General features: G+C 37.9%; 2 long non-coding RNA genes across 5 annotated transcripts in view; one reads left to right on the top strand and one right to left on the bottom strand.

Annotated features, from left to right (window-relative positions):
• The window catches only part of LOC139954144 (uncharacterized), a 193462-nt gene that overhangs the window by 60173 nt on the left and 118564 nt on the right, over positions 1–14725 (bottom strand). The window lies entirely within an intron of this gene.
• LOC139954252 (uncharacterized) lies at positions 3100–13936 on the top strand. Of its 3 annotated transcripts, none has more exons than XR_011788080.1 (4): positions 3100–3795; positions 4219–4359; positions 5751–5931; positions 13846–13936. It is a non-coding gene; the product is annotated as an uncharacterized lncRNA (long non-coding RNA). The 3 variants fall into 3 exon arrangements; XR_011788079.1 differs by having other exon boundaries at positions 3102–3795; positions 4219–4375; positions 5774–5931; XR_011788078.1 differs by having other exon boundaries at positions 3103–3795; positions 5774–5931.

Raw genomic sequence — 14725 nt, 5'->3', positions numbered from 1 at the left:
CAAGGTCATGACATTGTCTTTAGTGTTATTTATTGAGTACTCATTAAGGATGTATTAAGATTCCCTTTAACTGTTATTTGTGGGGTGGGAGATGACAACCTTCACGTGGTCCACCCTGCTGTTAACTGATTGTCATCGAACAATAGAGCTATATAAAACTTGTTTGTATAGATCTATTCACCAAACATATTTTTTTACATATTTTTTATTACAAGGTCGTGACACTGTCTTTAGTGTTTATTTATAGCGTGTTAATGACAGTGGACACTATTGGTAATTGTCAAAAACTAGTCTTCACAGTTGGTGTATCTCATCATGTGCATAAAATTTGAGCTCAATCGGTCAGCGAAGTTGCGAGATATTAACGAAAGAATAAACACCCTGCTCGCACCATGGTCACACGAAGTTGTGTGCTTTCAGACGCTTGATTTCGAGACCTCAAATTCTACAGTTGAGGTCTCGAAATCAAATGTTTTGAAAATTATTTCAGAGGGAGCCGTTTCTCACAATGTTTTATACCATCAACCTCTCCCCATTGCTCAGTACCAAGTAAGGTTTTATGTTAATAATTATTTTGAGTAATTACCAGTAGTGTCCACTGCCTTGAACGATGTATTAAGGACACTTTTAACTGCCATTTGTGGGGTGGGAGATGAAAACCTTCACGTGGTCTACCCTGTTGTTAACTAGTAATTGCTATCAAACAATAGAGCTATATGCATGTTTATAGCTCTATGCATCAAACGTATGTACCCTTTTCATGGAATATGAAGTGCGCACTAACTTGGTTGGCAAAAAATTAGGGAACATCGATTGGGCTGTTTTATAAACGGGTAATGGTGACGCAGACGTGATTGTGCGTCTGCTTAGTGCACAACTCTATGGCGTTTGCCAACCAACATGGGCCGTGCGCATGCGAGAATTAATGTAATTAGCATGTTTCCTGAAAAGGTTCCATTTACCCCATCCTATATTCAATATTTTTTAGAAATAAAAAATGATACCTGTTTTCCATACCCGTATGTACCAATTATGAGTGAAATGTTTCTCAAATTAACGATGCAATGTACTAATCAAAGCTCATGTATACTTAATTTATTGCCATTAAATTTCAGAGTTAAATAACATGTTCCAAATAGGAGAAATAATCCGTATAAGAACACAGTATGAGAAGCATTACCCCCCCCCCCCCCCCCCCCCCCCATTGCCAGCCCCAACCCCAACACCCAACCCATCCCCGTCCCCGTCCCAACCCAACCCCAACCCCCAACCCCGGGTCGCAATTTTTTTTCCAAACTGCATTGCAATATGTTTTTCCCCTGCCGCTGTGTTGGTTCTTTCCGTCAGATTACGTCATAATGAAATTGGCCTGCTCTTTTACCAAATCATTGCAATGTCGTTTTGGGAAAAAAAGTTAGCCCCGGGCCACCGATCACAACGATGTAAACTTAAAATGTAATTGTTGCTGGTAACCAATTTTCTTTTAAAGCTATTCAGTGCTAAGCAAGTGTTTCTGTGCTTATACAGTCATAATGAAGTTAGGCCCTATACATCTAGCAGCAGGCAATACACTTCACTGCTCATGTGAAAAAATTGTGTATAATAACGACCAAATAAAAAGAAGGCTGGATTTCTTTTAAAATGTTATAGTAGGTGTCGCCTGCACATGTTGTGGGTGATGACCTTCAAGCAGTAGCCTACCCATGGCATCGTAAGAGTTGCCAAAAATTTGGAGACTGTTATTTGTAAATAGCGCCCTCTGTTGATGGATTGTTATAACCACAAAACACTTCCGAGTCTCAGCCATTTATAGCTCTATGATCTCAGCAGGTTTGTTTAAAAACATTTTCTGTATACCTTGGGCCATCCGAATACACGAGCAGGAGCTAGATAATTCACAATATTTGGTAAAGACACACGAAGGGTGGGCTATACATGACTAATACAACCAGTTTATGTTCTGCGTATGTAGGCTTAAACGACAGTGGACATTATTGGTAATTACTCAAAATAGATAGTTAGCATAAAACCTTTCTTGGTAACGAGTAATGGGTAGAGGTTTATTGTGAGAAACGGCTGCCTCTGAAGTAATGTAGTTTTCGAGAAGGAAGTAATTTTCCACGAATTTGATTTCGAGACCCCAGATTTAGGATTTGAGGTCTCGAAATCAAGCATCTGAAAGGGGGGGGGGGGTGCTATAGTTAAAAAAGACGTGTTTATATTTGCATAAAACGACAAAGATATCTGTCAAAGACAGTGGAACAACTAGACTGCAATTTGTTTATTCAAATAAGATCAATTAATCATAAAGTGTCAAATATGTTACAACCCCACAACGAAGTAAAGCTCATTTTTAGCTATAAAACCCAACAACTGTCATTTTTAAGACAGGATGGGTATCTAAAAGGAGTGCACTCATTTGGCTTGGGTGTATACAGGCAGATTTACCAAGTTGTCCCTCATTATCTCAATGCATCAGTGGCGTAACTACGCATTTTCATTTGGTGGGGCAAAGATTAATTTTTTTTTTTTTTTTTTTTTTTGGGGGGGGGGGGGGGGCAAAGAAGTGCAAGATTATTATTAAATAATGTCAACTGATATATAGTTGATACACAACAATGCAGTTCTAAAACAGTCGACATAGTCAGCAGGTAAGAAAAGATTGCGAAAACAATAAAATCTTATAGAGAACTTATATCATTTTGTATTATAAAGATAAAACTTTTGGACTGTATTTAAGGATTAAATTACCAACTGTGATCACCAAGTACCAATTTAGAGTTGTACACGGCATTCTCAAACAGGCTCTGTGGGTGTGTAAATACCCAAAACATAATAATATTAGACCAATTAAAAATAAAAAAATAGAAATGTTTAGCGTCCCCGCCTGCTTCCTTTTTACAGGACACCTTTTTGTTTTCTTTTTTTGGGAAAAAGGGTTATTTGAAATGATTTTAGCAGCAGAAAAAGCTTGCAGAGTGTAGTCTAGATTTCGAGCCGTCCACGTAACTAAATCATACCGTGGCGGGCGCGCTTTGGCGATTCAACCGCGCGTAGTACACTATCCAGAATCAAGCACCATCGTCTTGGGCCAAGACTAATAACCGCAGGATGGAACCATCTATTTTCTACTCTTTGGAATAAATTAATTGCTCCAATTTAGGCGGAAAAGTTTCCGTATGGCGCCACCACTTTTTCATTCGAAATAAAATAATATAGTATCTAATTTACCTGATTGACATATCCCTTTTTGTAAAAATGAGTGAAAAAGTGGTGGCGCCATACGGAAAGTTATCCCCGAAGTCCAAGGAGCTTACTTCGAACACTTACCACGGAAGCACCGGGACGGACGACATGACCGGGGCGGAGACACGATCATGACGGGGAGAGATGAGCCAAAAACACGGTATGCATTCAGCCACGCGCAGGGCCCCGGGGAGGCCGAGATCACAGCAGTTAAAACTAGTATAAGTACAGTCGTACGACTCGTATCGTGTGAGTGTTTCAGCAAGGGCAAGTTGCGTACATTCAAGCAGACTTTCTTCCAAAGATCATGGTCCATGAAATTTTAGAGTGTGTCATATTTTGTCTTATGAGCGAAATGTCAAGAAGGAGGTTTCAACTTCAATCTAGAAAGAAATCTTCAAGTAGGCCTACTTATCCTACAGTTATTTTTTCCAATGAGCGATATGTATTTAAGCATGGAGTAAGCAAGAAATCTTCAATGTGTTGTTTTTGTCTTATGAGCGATTGTTTCAAGAAAGAAATGTTCAAGCAAGAAATTTTCAAATACAGGTATGTTGTCTATTGGGAGATTTGGCTTTGTCAAGATACCCAGGTGTTTAAGCAAGAAATCTTCATTGTTCAAATTGAATTGTGTTTTGTTGTCTTGCCCAAGCAAATGAAATGTAGTGAGCGACTTAAGAAACCAAGGTGAAAGTGTTCAACTAATTAGAAGTTCAATGTGCTAGGCCTGTATGTTAATTTTTTTTTTTACCCACGCACCGATGTGTGTAAGCTCTGTATACTGAGTTTGTCAGTACTTTTTCCCGAGCCCCATGACAAAATATCAAAGGCATATTATTATTACTATTAACAGTATTTTTGACCACAAATCTGAAATTTTTTCCAAACTGACAGAAATTATTATTTTTTTTACCAAAAACTCAAACGTACAAAATTCTCAATAGATCTCATACGTTCTGTCATAACACGCAGGTCTTTGTGGCTTACAACTTCCTCTTATCAGCGAGTCAACCTTTAAGAGATGAGCACTCTCTCTGTTTCATTGGAAACATTTTCAATGTTGGAGAATTTCGTCAGGGAACTCTCAATAGCAGGCATTCTCGGCATTTTGTGGTAAAGGAGATTTTCGGTAAAATGTTTGTCCACCCTTTCACTCATCAAAACTGTTTCACAACAATAACATTTAGATGACTCGGGACAATGTGGGAACTGAAATGTGAAATTATATTGGCCAAGAAGTATTGTGTACTAGATACAAGGTTGAAATACTAGCCCCGTAAACTTAAGACTGTTACACTTGCAATTTAATTGTACCAACATTTAAGACAATCTGTATTAAATACACTGGACACTATAGGTAATTGTCAAAGACCAGTCTTCTCACTTGGTGTATCCAATTCTACCTCCATGGTGTATTTCAACATATGCACAAAATAACAAACCTGTAAAAATTTGAACTCAATTGGTCATCGAAATTGCCATATAATGAAAGAAAAAACACCCTTGTCACACGAAGTTGTGTGCTTTCATGTGCTTGATTTTGAGACCTCAAATTCTAAAGCTGATGTCTCGAAATCAAATTCGTGGAAAATAACTTCTTTCTCGAAAACCACTTAACTTCACATGAAGCCGTTTCTCACAATGATTTATTATATCAACCTCTCCCCATTACTTGTTATCAAGTAAGTTTTTATGCTAATCATTATTTTGAGTAATTACCAATAGTGTCCACCACCTTTAACGAAATCTTACACATTCAACTCACTTTTTAGATGTCGTACCTACTTCCTGATTGCATTATTTAAATGTACAGGGAATAATTCATCCTTTAAAAAACCTTTGGTGGGGAATTTGATCTTTCATACATAAATCATTGGTTTTTAAATAGGGGAATCACTGTGTGGTGAAGCGGTTTTCAACTGGTGGTTTAATCCCAACGAGGCCTGGCTCTTGATAATTTTACCAAGAGGAAGTCAAGGTAAATTATCAAGAACCAGGCCTCGGCGGGTTTAAACCACTAGGTGAAAACCGATTCAACACACTTTGATTCCCATTTCTGAATACTGTTTCGGTCAAAAACATGAACAATTCTTTGTAAAAAAGTAAAATAAATGTAAATTGTTTAATTGTTCAATGATTTCTTTCAACACAACACCCCTCCAGCTATGAAATGGTAAAGCTCTTCGCCGCCCTCGGGTAAGCAACTCCTTATAAGGGAATGCTGTGCGCGTTGCGTGTATTGTGTAATGTGGCATAACTGTTTCAGCTGTTGCTCTCGACTAATAGGCATGACAAAACTGTCTTATAAGAACAGGTGCAAGCTCGGGTGTCTCGCCCATGTTTCAACACTTTTTACTGGTCATAAACAAAGGTTTATACACACCCACGTGACGCGCTCTCCACCAATAGGAATAGCGAAACTGCCTGAGGTATTTATGAATAATGCTTGGTTGACTTAGAAAGGTTGGAATTTATTCCAAACTGTTTTAATAACACTGTGTTAGGTCATTTTCCCTCCAAATTGCAGCTAAAAGCTGAACAGGACAGTTGCAGCCTCTACACCCTACGCCTCTTCTTCCCGCCCTGAAATCTTACCTGCACCATTCTTCTTGTACTACTTGCTGTTCTCCACAGTCCAAGAGTGGCTGCGCCTCAGATGATGCATGCACACCCTATAGGCCTAAGGTAATCCATGTTTACTGTTTGCTTGCTCTGCTAGTATCCTTGATTATATGGGCACATGTAATAACTCTCTCTCCCCATAAAAAGCACAAGTCTTTGCAAACACTTTCAACAATGTCAACCAATGGTACAACACCTGGTTGATTTTGTCTTTCAACATTTAACTGGACCTAATGGAGAGGGAGTTTCATTGAGAACGATTTACTCAGTCCGCACTAATGAAATGTTTTCAGTATTTTGTTCTGTATGCCTATGATATGAAACCATAAAATCACTGAAAATTGTTTGACCCCCAAATCTGAATACTTGACCCATGCAGGCGCCACAGATTTTTGGGGATTTTGACCAAAACACCCAAACTCAAAAAATCTTCAATTAATCTCAAACTTTTGCTGATGTACTAAATCTGCACCGATGAATTGTCTTCAGTAGTCTGTTCTGTATCATTTGGTAGCATAAAATTACAAACAATTGTTCACCCCAAATCTGAAAATTCGACCCGTGCCAGCATCACAGTTTTTTTGGGAACTTTGTCCATACCCGGGTATGGTCGACTTTTTTTCATTTCAGACCAAAAATCCAAACTCACAAAATTCTCTTGAAGTCTAATAATTTTGGGTGTTTACCCAGTCTCTAAAATCATCGGAAATTGTGTGATCCCAAAATGAAAATTGTGTCCATACCCGGGTATGGTCGACTTTTTTCATTTCGGACCAAAAATCCAAACTCACAAAATTCTCTTGAAGTCTAATAATTTTGGTTGTTTAGTCAGTCTCAACTGATAAAATGTGTTCAGTAGTCCGTTCTGTATCATTTAGAACCATAAGATCATCGGAATTGTTTGACCCCAAATCTGAAAATTTTGTCCATACCCGGGTATGGTCGACTTTTTTCATTTGGGACCAAAAATCTAAACTCACAAATTTCTCTATAAATCTAATAATTTTGGTTTGTTACCCAGACTCCACTTGTAAAATTTCTGCAGTAGTCCGTTCTGTACCATTTTGAACCATACAATCATCGGAAATTGTTTGACCCCCAAACGAAAATTTTGTCCATACCCAGGTGTGGTCGACTTTTTTCATTTCGGACCAAAAATCCAAACTCACAAAATTCTCTTGAAATCTAATAAGTTTGGTGATTTAGCCAGTCTCAACTGATAAAATGTCTGCAGTAGTCCGTTCTGTACCATTTTGAACCATACAATCATCGGAAATTGTTTGACCCCAAAACAAAAATTTTGTCCATACCCAGGTATGGTCGATTTGTTTTTTATTTTGGACCAAAAATCCAAACTTAAAAATTTCTCTAAAAATCTAATAATTTTGGTTTGTTACCCAGACTCCACTTGTAAAATGTCTTCAGTAGTGTGGCTGTATCATTTGAAACCATAAAATTCACAAATTTTTTTAAAACCTTAGTCTGAAAATGTTGACAATACCGGCATGGTTCGATTTTTTCATTTCGGACCGGAATTAAACGCCCTCGTTCGCCATTATTTTAAAAGCATAAGTGCACATTGCATATGCAGTTGTGTCTGACCCGTTTAAAACCGTCCATGCAGTAAATTAAAACGCCTTTGGTCAACGGAGCACGTTCACCGTTATTTTACAAGCATAAGTGCATGTCAAGAATAACATGGGAAATGTTCGGCTGTCGGATATTCGCTGCAATCATAAAACACGTGAATATTCATGCTGCATAGGTTCAGTGAGCTCGCTTACAGGCGCACGTACATGTACAGTCATGTACCCCTTCGCATAGAGCCCGACAGTTTGCATATGCAAAAGTGTCCAGAGCATAAAGTTTTGTATGGCGGACACAATCGCATCTGCTACCGGCATGGGCAAATTTTCAGATTTGTGATCAAACAATTTTTGGTGATTTTATGGTTTCAAATGATACAGAGTGCACTACTAAAAGACATTTCATCAGTGCTGACTAATAGTAAATCAACCAGAGTTTGAAATATAATGAGAATATTGTGAAATTGAGTTTTTAGTCAAAAATCTGAAAAATGTACCAAGCCTGTTTTGCATGCAATTATGTCCTTTATGCAATATCCAGAGGGTTTTGCATATGCAATCTTGTCCGCCCGGACGCTGCTGCATTATGCAATTGTGTCTGCCCTGACACATTTGCATATGCAGGTGTGTCCGCCCCGTTTTAAACCTTCCATGCAGTAAGCTTAAATGCCCTTGGTCAACGGAACACGTTCACCATTATTTTACAAGCATAAGTGCATGCTGTCATGAATGACATGGGAAATGTTCGGCTGTTGGATATTCGCTGCAATCATAAAATACGTGAATATTCATAATACGTAGGTTCAGTGCATGCAAGCTCGCTTACGGGCGCACATACATGTACAGTCATGTACATGTCCGCTGGACGTTTTTGCGTAGCTAGCCCTGGAAAGTTTGCATATGCACTATGTGTACTCTATCATTTGAAACCGTAAAATCACCGAAAATTGCTTGATCTCAAAACTGAAAATTTGCCCTTGATAGCAGATGCAATTGTGTCCGCCATGCAAAACTTTCCGCTCCAGACAATTTTGCATATGCAAACCGGGGCTATGCAAAAAACCCGTAAGCGAGCGCGTGCATGTACTGAACTTAAGTATGCAGCATGAATATTCACGTATTTTATGATTGCACCGAATACCAACAGCCGAACATTTCCCATTTCATTCATGACACACACTTTTGCTTGTAAAAAAATGCCAAACGTGTTCCGTCGACCAAGGGCGTTTAATTTACTGCATGGATGGTTTTGCACTGGGCGGGCACAACTGCACATGCAAATGTGTCCGCAAATGTGTCCGGACAGACACAATTGCATTATGCAGCAGTGTCCGAGCGGACACAATTGCATTGTGCAGCAGCGTCCGGGCGGACACAATTGCTTATGCAAAAGTGTCTGGCGAACATTATCGCATATGCGATAATGTCTGCTGGATAATATTGCATAGAGGACACAATTGCATGCGACACCGGCTCGGCACATTTTTCAGATTTTTTACTAGAAACTCAACTTCAAAAAGTTCTCGTTCGGCAAATTTTTCAGATTTAGGGTGAAAAATGTTCACATGATTTTATGGTTCCCAATGATACAGAACGGACTACTAAAGACATTTTATCAGTTGAGACTGACTAAACAACCAAAATTGTTAGACTTCAAGAGAATTTTGTGAGTTTGGATTTTAGGTCCGAAATGAAAAAATCGAACCATGCCGGTACGGTCAAAATTTTCAGATTTAGGGTGAAATTTTTTCGATAATTTTATGGTTCCAAATGATACAGCACGGACTACTGAAGACATTTTATCAGTTGAGACTGGCTAAACAACCAAAATTATTAGACTTCAAGAGAATTTTGTGAGTTTGGATTTTAGGTCCGAAATGAAAAAAATCGAACCATGCCGGTATGGTCAAAATTTTCAGATTTAGGGTGAAATTTTTTCCGATGATTTTATGGTTCCAAATGATTCAGCACGGACTACTGAAGATATTTTACATGTGGAGTCTGGGTATAAAACCAAAACTTTTAGATTTAAATAGAATTTTGTGAGTTTGGATTTTTGGTCCGAAATAAAAAAAAATAGAACTATGTCGGTATGGTCAAAATTTTTCAGACTTGGGGTCAACAAATTTCCAATGATTTTATGGTTCCAAATAATAATACAGAACGGGCTACTGAAGACATTTTATCAGTTGAGACTGGCTAAACAACCAAAATGTGTAGATTCAAAGAAAATTTTGTGAGTTTGGATTGTAATGGAGAGCTGTTGTTAGTATACCATTGTGAGAAACGGAGCTCTGAATTAAGTAACGTGTAGTTTTCTAGAAAGAAGTAATTTTCCACGAAATTAATTGTGATACCTCGAGGTTTAGAACTTTAGGTCTCGAAATCAACCATAAACGCACATAACTTCGTAGGACAAGGGTGTTTTTTCTTTCATTAATTTCATTTTCTTTTCACAACTTCGATGACCAATTGAGCTCAAATTTTCACAAGTTTGTAATTATTTTATGCATAATGTTGAGATACACCAGCTGTGAAGACTCGTCTTTCACAGTTACCAATAGTGTTCAGTGTCTTTAAGTTTACTGTCTTTACAAGTTAAAAACATCAAATCATTTCAATTAAATTAAATTAAATTAAAACAATTCTCTCCAAATATTTTGTGAAATTCTTTTGAAATGTTTTAAATACATTGCCAGTTCATCTTCTGATATCAAATCTTCATGATTGTAGTTTTAAAATAATTTATTTTTTATTTTTAATTTTAATTTTTATATAGTGGTTACTGAACAATAGCAAAGCCAATTATAGACTGTTATATATTTTGCTTCAATAAATAAAATAATATTTATAAATGTTTTTTTTTAATTAAATGATGCATTTAAGTTAATTCATCAAATCTTCATGATTGTAGTTTTAAAATAATTCTTGATATTTGCTATATTAAGAGTTGCTTGTGTATTTTGTGGGGGGTAGGGGCTTCATTTTATTTTTTTGTATACAGTGGTTATTGAACAATAGCAAAGCCAATAGACTGTTATATATTTTTTGATAAATAAAACTATATTTATAAATGAAAATAAATTTAATTAAATGATACGTTTAAATTAATTCATTTTGACTTGTCTGTTTTTTTTATGGAAGTTTTTATTTTGTTTTGATATGGCAGTTTGATGGAAATGATAATATTAGACCGGAAGCCCAGAGCACTTTGGTTAAAGGAACGAGGTACCAATATTTGACTACGGGAACGTTGAGTGGATAACGTGACATAATCAGATATGGATGTCTGCCGGGGACCCCCGCTGCATGTGGCGCATGGACCCCCAACAAAGAGGCAAAATAATGGGCTGAACCAAACATTCTAGGTACCACATGAAACCAAGTGGAAATGGGCTTTACCATGATACTAAGTAAACAAAATCAACCGCCAGACAAATTTTCTGCTGCATTAGGTCTGTCAGACACCCCCTCCCCCAAATATTTAATGTACAAACCTATGGGTTGAAATTAACCAGTTGTCAAATTACCTCAGATTTACAAACTTTGTTTAATTGTTCCACTATGGCTAAAAAGAACACAAACCACAAATAAAATCCATTCTTTATGTCGTTTATGAGATACAACCTCTTAAAATATGCTAAAATCTCCCCCTTTTGGAGCTCCGCCCCCGGCCGACACCGCGCGTCGTGGTGGTATTCTTTCAAACGTTAAGCCCGTAATTTAATAACGACACCAGCTGTGCGGCTGAAAGGTGTATACTATTTAAGTTGTGGCCCTTGATTCATAATTTGGCTGCATTGGGCCTATCAGACACCCCCACCCCGGGGTTAAACATCGGAGGAACGACCTAAAACCAAGTTAAAAATTACCAATAGGCCTATTAAAATGCACTATTCTTAACACAAGACAATATCAGGCCGGACAAATGTTTTGCGCGGCAGGCACCTCTCTTTACGGGTTACATAATATGGTGGCCCTGAAGGGACACAGCCAGTCGTGAGTATTTTCGCGGCGTCGTATATTTATTCACGACAAGTCGCGAATATTTTCGCAACGTTGTATATTTACTCACGACAAGTCGCGAATATTTTCGCGACTAGTCGCGAATATTTTCACGACTAGTTGCGTATATTTTTTACGACGTCGTGAATAATTCTGCGACTAGTCGTGACTAAATTCGCGACTAGTCGTAAATATTGTTTTCAGTAACTTAAGTGTGTATTACACGGTGCGCGTAGAGAGCCAAGCTATGACGATTGTAGCCACTCGGCTATGTGTATGGGGCCCATGTTTTATCCAGTAGAATTGTTATCGAAGTTCGAAAAAACAGAGTCTGATTTTCATCAATATTTCGGGGGTTTTCAAGGTTGAATTACTCCCAACTCAAATAATTCTGAATGCTAAAGGATTATTACTCTAAACGTTACTCTAACCCTAACTCACTTACAACACTTACAAGCACCGACTGACACTTGCGGATACCTACCGTGAAACCCCATACCAGACATTGAATACAAAATCACCAACCAGTTTTTGGTTTTTTATTCAGTCCCTAAGCCATCAGAAAATCAAAAACCCACATACTGCATCTTAGCCCTCTGCATCATCCTGCCCTCGGATCTTTGGTCAACCCAAGATGATTGTTTGTTTTCTCTTCATTTTCGATCTTTGTGCCTAGTGTTTGTTTTTTGGTAACGGAATGGATGCTTGACAAATGCTATGGAAGTGTGCAAGGAGTGTGAAGAAAAATATCATCAAGCATGGACAAAAGAGAGTTACAGGGAAAGATTGCAGCATGGAGAGCTTGTCTGGAAACTAAGGGTCTGAAGATAAAGGCTGGGGAGACCATAGTGATGGTTAGTTGAATCATCAATGGACCAATGACGAGCTCTGGTACATGGCTGTGTGGTGTGTGTGTGGGAAGGGTGTAGCTGCAAAGTCAGTCCAGTGTAACACTTGTAGGACATGGGTTCACAGGTGATGTAGTTGCGTGAAAGGTAGTCTTCAGGCTGCTAGCATCATGTTCTTGACATGTTTGAGATGGTTGAGTCGTTCTGCTACCTTGATGACATGATGGGTGCCGAGGGAGCTATTCAGATGCAGCATTGACATCCGGCATGAGGAGTGGATGGAAGAAGTTCAGGGAGCTGGCCCCATTTTTTAAATAAAAGGGGCCGTCCCTGAAGATGAAGGGCTAGGTATACACCACCTTCAACTGCTACCCAAGTATGTTCAATGATTAAAACCATCTTAAACACTTGTAAGAACTAATGGCTACTCTAATGGCATGCTTGTAGTAGGCCTATAGGGATTGAGAGGTCTTTAAAACATCTGCCACACTGATGAGGCTACAGAGATGATTTTGTCATACATCAATTTCTGCAAAGCCATGATCATCCCAGAAAAGGTGTACACCTTCTAACACTTGCCCCAGTTTTTCACTGCCTGTATCAATGGTCTTTGGATATTGGTCTGAAGGTATTTATATCTTCTATGGTCAACTCTGATATCCAAAATGCCCAAACAAGTTGCTATGAACAATTATTGACCATGGCCACTTGGAATTGCTATGAAGTGTTTTGAGCAGATTATTAAATGTTTGTATTTGTCACAAACCACAGATCAATCCATCAGTTTGCTTATAGAGCAAAACAAGGTGTAGGAGATGCTGTCTTTACTTTACTGTACAAAAATGCTCATCTTGAAACAATACAGCGTCTTACGCTAGAGTTTCTTTTGGGATCTGTCATCCACAATTAATATAGGCTAAATTGTTGATGGATCAAATGCATAGCGTGGATGTAAACCATATTAGTTGTGGATTTATAACAATAACAATAATAACAAAACATTCCCCAAATCGCTTAACAGCTAAATACAAAAGCTATAAGAAAACAAAACTGAAAATAAATTTCTGAATTAAAACCCACAATAAAATTATATAAAATAGGCAAGTCCAGCTGTTACCTTAGTTAAACCATTAAAAAAAAATACAAACTACAAAAGGATTCCAAATATTCTGTAAAACTATAGTAATTAAAAATTAAAAAGTTAAAAGCAAAAAAGATTAGGGATTTGTTTAACAAAATTAACAAACCAATGACCTGTGCAGTACAGTGGTTTGTCTCATACCATCATAAAAATCATTATCAAATCTGCTAGTAGGTTGCATGGTCTGTTCTATTCCTGTGACATTATTAGGTTTTTTCATTGTGTTTGAACACTTGTTTTACCCATTAAGTAAGAAACCAGAAAGGAAACTGACTGGGTAGATCTTTAAAATGTTGGTTGAACAAGGTAAATTGACTGGAGCTGGACTTGCAATTCCTGCTCCCGTAAATTTGCCCTTGTTCAAACCCCCTTTTTTTTTTTTTATATGCCCTTGCAGGAATCGTTCGGAATGAGACAGATGTGTTGGAAGATGTGAAGGGAGGCATTCCATCAGGGCCTCATGCAATGGCAGCTTAAGTGGCTCAAGCCCCTAAAGTGCTATTTGATGCCATGAAGCTTTATTGTAGTGAAATCATTGCCTGATGGCAAGTTGCAGATAGAGACGCGGCCTGGGAAGCATAGGAGAATGAGATGTTCAAAACGTCTTCAACTGTGTGTATTCTGCTCAGATGTTGTCTAGCAACAAGGCGCACTCAGGTAAAACTGCTTAGAATTATTATTACATTAGTAAAAATACTTTGCTAAGGTTGTCCCTCTGGTGGAAGAGCCCATTATGAGTGCATACTTATGTTTATCTCTCATTGTGGTTCTCATGCCTCTGTTTGTTCATCAAAGAAATTTAAAATCACAACTTGCCCATTCAATTAAAGTTCTCACTTTATTTCCAGATGTGGTTGAACTATACCAAGATGCATGACTTTACAGCTTCTTGTTTGATGGGAAATCAAGCATTATCAATGTTTGTGTCAAGGTCGGATCTACACTCAAGCTTGCAAGAAGAAGAATGGAATCAGGTCAGTACAGATTGCATCAATTTTGTAAATCTATGCAAAGGCACTTGTTTGTGTAAGCACAGTGCCAAATATTACTTCTTATGTTATCACAAACAGCGTTGAAATTTGTAAATGATTCTGCATAAGTCATGCAGCATCACTTTTTGTGTCCTTCCAAGAGGAATTGCCCATTTTCATTGTTTGCGTATATATTTCAGTGATGTTTTTAGAATGGACCATGCAATTACTACTCAGTATCAAAGATCAAGTTTGTAAGAAGGAATACCAGAATGAAACCCACTAGAAACGTGTATATCAAGCAAA

This window comes from Asterias amurensis, chromosome 2 (assembly GCF_032118995.1).
Source record: "Asterias amurensis chromosome 2, ASM3211899v1".
NCBI lineage: Eukaryota > Metazoa > Echinodermata > Asteroidea > Forcipulatida > Asteriidae > Asterias > Asterias amurensis.
The sequence above is the reverse complement of the archived record's forward strand: the minus strand, read 5'-3'. Positions and strand labels throughout refer to the sequence as shown.